The sequence below is a fragment of the Amblyraja radiata genome, chromosome 1 (genome assembly GCF_010909765.2).
Source record: "Amblyraja radiata isolate CabotCenter1 chromosome 1, sAmbRad1.1.pri, whole genome shotgun sequence".
NCBI lineage: Eukaryota > Metazoa > Chordata > Chondrichthyes > Rajiformes > Rajidae > Amblyraja > Amblyraja radiata.
The window spans coordinates 113323295-113328326 of record NC_045956.1 but is presented as its reverse complement, the minus strand read 5'-3'; the positions used below and the strand labels follow the sequence as shown (position 1 = coordinate 113328326).

Sequence of the window (5032 nt, the reverse complement as noted above, 5' to 3'; positions counted from 1 at the left end):
TCTTTGACAGTTGCAATTGGTTTATGATCTTCAATACTCCCGTGGTGTGGCTCTAACATGTACCGTACTTGATTTTCCAAGAAATCCACCAGGTCTGGTAGCATGGCTACTCGCTTCTACTTATCCAATATTCGGCCTGCTTTACCTCTCCACTTTTCTCTAAGTCTTGTGGGCAGCTTTTTAATGATGGCTCTAGTATTACTAACAAAATTCATTTCCTCCATGTGGCCGAGATTTTTCATCGAGCTGCAACAACCTCTAAGAAATATTGCATAATTACTCAATGCATCCACATCTTCTGGCTTGATATCTTTCCAAGCATGGGCTTTCTCCATGTATGCGTTAGCAATCCTCTGTTCATTACCAAAACATTATTTAAGTAACCTTCTTGCCTCTTAATAGCCTTGGCTGTCAGGCTCATTTTGACAACTTTCTACAAGTAACTTAGCCCTTCCGCATGTGTAATGCGTCAAAAATCATAAGCACTCTTTTTCATCAGTAATTTTCATTTTTACAACTTCGTCCAAAGCCCTTAAGAAAGCTTCATACCGCAAAGAATTACCATTATATGTAGGAATTTCTATTGGCGGTAGAGTGAGAGATTTTGTTGAGCTATGAACTTGTTGAATTCCGCTTGCCTATTCGCCAATACAAATAATCCATCCTGATATCCTTGGCTTGGCGCCAACCGACGATAGGCAGGCCTCTGTGGCTCATACTGGCTTGTTCGAGCCCATCAGTAGCAATGTTACAAAATTTTGAGATTTTAAAAATCAAGTCTGTAATTTATCCCATCAGATAAAGCATAAAAATAAGTTTAATTTGACACCTAATTCACTTTCATATCTCAAGTATTTAAAAAGTTATGGCCATTTTCATACTGGGAAATGAGCATCTTGTTCCCTATTGATTTTCTATGGACATAACAAAAAAGCTGTGATCGTGAACAGTCAAAAGCCCATAACTTTCTTAAAAATTAAGAGAACTGAATGAAATTTTCAGTTATCATAGATTGAAGCATTCTGAAACAAATATAAAATAATCTTACTTGGATGACCTGAAATTAAAGCATATAATTAGTTAGTTACCTAATTGTAGCTAATTTCAGACTTCAATTACTAGATCTAAACATCTATCCATTTCTTAATAAATGATTAACATTTTTAAATAGCCTAAATGTCCAAATAATATTCACAAATAATTCACAATAAAACATGATTTTTAAATCTCATTTACATTAATTTATAGGCCAAATGGAAGGAATTTAGTGTTTAATTGTTGTAAATAAATGCCCATTTAAATCAGCTTTTCAGTGGGTCCCCGTGGAACGCGCTGGTTTAGAACGTTCACATTGCGGTAGATTTGTGCCCCAAATGCCGAGAAAAATACTGCGGGATATAATGGGCCCAAATTGAGCTACTCGCAATATTAAACTTTGTATAAAGGGATCTTTAGAAGCCCTTTTTAATGTAAAAATATACAACCTAACTTCTGCTATTTGCTTTATGAGACCCTGCGGTTGCTGGCGGTCGCGGGTTTAGAGATGGATTTTTAAACTACTATAACTATTATTCAAGGCCTTTAAACCTAATAATAGCTTTTGCGACGGGGTCTTCCAGCGATTTTCGTTAATAATTAACTAGGCTGAACATTTTCGATTGGAACAGCTTAGAGAAAATCGCATTTTAAACCCGCCCCCTCTAAACGGCGCCAAAATCGCGCACACTTGCAGCGACAGATTTTCAACGACGCTTCAGGTAGGCTTTGCAACATACCTACCATCAGGCCTCGGAAAAGCGTACTCAGCTGTTGCTTTGTCCCGAGCCTCTACAGACGCCCCATAAGTAGTTTGCTTCGGTCTAGCACCCATGGGTGTTCATAGCCGTAAAATCAGGTGGTCCTCGCTTGTGGAATTGATCCAACTGCTGACTCACTTTGAGCAGTTCCTCTCAAACCAGAGTTCATCACATCAGATGCTTCAGACCACATCTTGAACCCTCACTTTCCATTATCTCCTTCTTCGATTTGCCAACTGCCAACTGTGTGGCTAGTTCCAGCTGTTCTTTTCATCGCTTCATCTGTTCTTCTTGTTGCCTCATCTCTTCTTTCATCTGTTTTTCTTCTCGCTCAATCTCATGTTTCTTCTCCAAGGCATCCGCTTCTATTGAGAGCGGCTAGATCAGCTTCAACTCCCAATCGAGCAGAGGCCCTTGACGGCGAACTGGCTATAGAACCAGATTTATGTCTTGATCTTCGTGTAGATATATTCGAGATACTATCTTTTGCTGTAATCTCCTCTTCCAATTCAGCACCTTGTTGCATCGCTCTTTCAGCTGTCAAGTGCATAAGTTGTGGTATAATTTCAGATAACCACTCCTACACCTCATCCATGAAATAATTGAATAACTTCACCCTTTCTTCCCACCACTGGGTGTATCTTTCGCATTCTTCCAGATGTGGCTGTGAACACAGCAGTGCATTTTGTTTCTCTTCAACCGCATGGCAGAGGTTGCATAGTTGAACCAGGTTAGATCTAACTATCTTCACGTTCTTATCTGAATCCATTAGTTTCTTCAGTTTTTCAATTGATTTGGTAACCTGTTTCCATAACTTGTTTCTCTCCATCTGGGTTTCTATCAGGTAGACAGCTTGGGCCTTACCTGCATCTTCTTGATACTTTAGCCTTGTGGTTCCACTGACTCACCTGCTCCATCTTGCACCATGGATTTAAACAGGTCTTGGTAGATTGCCAAATCTTTAAATTGGATGAGCAAGGACTGCTTCAATTTGCTTCAGTCTTATTGATGAACATTGAGCAGAATGTTGCAAAACATCAGGTAAGAAACTATAACAAACTGGACTTTCAGACAACATCCGAAATATTTTCGACTTCAAAACAACTCAAGGACAGGCACCTGGGTCTTACCGAAGCTGAATATCTGAAAAACAAGCTTCTTAGCTATATCTCAAGCTTATCAGAACAAGCTTTTCAATCACTTTTCAGAAGCCGTTCAAATTAAAGCGTTCCAGCTTCTGAATTCAGTATAGTATAATAGTCGATCTACACACGATTCCATGTTAAAGTCTTCAATCTTCAGATAAGTTGTGTGGCTGTTGATAAATCTCTAACTGAGATCTATTGTCTTCAGTTCCTCTTCAGGAACCGGTTCTTCTGGCCGAACCTCTCCGGAGATCCTGGCCATATCTTCTGTCCCTCTTCTATGGGACGTAGCTCCCACCTCCTGTCAGTGAAGTATCCTTTGACTCGATATAGTGGCAGATTATTATATTGTTCAAGAGATTGCTTCCTCTGGCCACTTAGGAGAAAGTATGGGGTTAGAAGAATGTCGTTTTACGCATGTGAGCTCTCCCCGAGACTTTCAGAGCTTCTCGAAAGATAAATCTTCATAACAGTCTTTTGATTAAAATGTCTTTATTGTTGAAGAAAAACAATAAGATATTCATCCAACCTTCTTCTTTGACTCGTACACTTTAATCATCGTCAAACTTCAGCATGTTGCTTAGAAACGTTAGAAAATTCCTCATGTCTCAGCATAGCTCCACATGGTCGAATGATATTCCTTCTACCATGCTGGCTCCAAACATAGAATATAGAAACATAGAAAATAGGTGCAGGAGGCCATTCGGCCCTTCGAGCCAGCACCGACATTCATTGTGATCATGGCTGATCGCCCCCTATCAATAACCCGTGCCTGCCTTCTCCCCATATCCCTTGACTCCACTAGCCCCTAGAGCTCTATCTAACTCTCTCTTAAATCCATCCAGTGATTTGGCCTCCACTGCCCTCTGTGGCAGGGAATTCCATAAATTCACAACTCTCTGGGTGAAAACGTTTTTTCTCACCTCAGTCTTAATTGACCTCCCCTTTATTCTAAGACTGTGGCCCCTGGTTCTGGACACGCCCAACATTGGGAACATTTTTCCTGCATCTTGTTTGTCCATATAATTTTACTTCGGAGTCACGTGAGTGAGTACGTGAAGAACCCCGCCATGGCGCATGCGTGTCATATCGCTACACGCATTGCAAAACGTCAGACGCGGTGGAAGGACATTCCCCCGCGGCGGCAGTTTAAAAAGCCGCTAATTGCAGGTAAGCGTTTACTCTGCTGTCTTTTTTGTTCCCATTTTCCAACTACAGGTAGGAAAATGGAGAAAACAAAGAAGACAAGGGCTGCGACAAAGCTGGTGAGGGAGGACCGCGGAGTAGCGGGAAGCCAGCAACAGCAGCTAACAGCACGGATCACCCGTAGTGGGATCAGCTGTGCCCGATGTCGCCTCCGCACCGGCCAAATCCACGCGGCAGGGCGGCAAGGCTAGACACAAAACCAACAAGGTCGTGGACTCAGAGGAGTCCGACTTTGAACCACCGCGGGCGGCCAGCGACCGAGAGCGCTGGACCCGAATGGAGCGGTGTATGGAGCATTTGCTCCAACGTGACAGACTCCGGGAGATGGAGTCGGGTCACTGTGGGCCCTATGGTAAACCCACAGCAGTACCTTTTCAAGGGCTGCACAGTGTTTCTACCTCATCGGAGGGGAGCACTGCGGGTCAGTGCTGGGCTGACCTGGAAGAGGGGTCCGCAGAAGAAAAGACAAGTGTGCATGGGGTGCAGGAAAAAGAGAACTTACTGGACATGGTGGCCAATTTTATACAGCCGGAACAGACTGGACAAAATCTGGAGCCAAAGCTTGCTGCCAGTATAGACTACATGTCTTTAAACCAGTTACAAGAGCAGGCTGTACTGGACACCACAGGAAGACACCTGGCACCGGGCAATTGCATATCTCTGAACGTTCCAATAGTTAACAACTGTATATGGAAACACATTGGAACAGGAGTCCGGAGCATGGATGTAAAATTGCAAAAAGCACTGAAAGTACTGACCGTAAGGATAACAGCATTTGCCCGTACAGTGGACGACAGGGAAATGTCCCAGGATCAACAAGATGCACTGGCACTATTCTGCAACACCCAGCATGAAATAAATAACATCAGGAAAAGTGCCATTCAA

General features: G+C 42.6%; 1 protein-coding gene across 1 annotated transcript in view; it reads right to left on the bottom strand.

The window, feature by feature from the left end:
• tusc3 (tumor suppressor candidate 3) overlaps positions 1-5032 on the bottom strand; it is a 452158-nt gene that overhangs the window by 412058 nt on the left and 35068 nt on the right. The window lies entirely within an intron of this gene.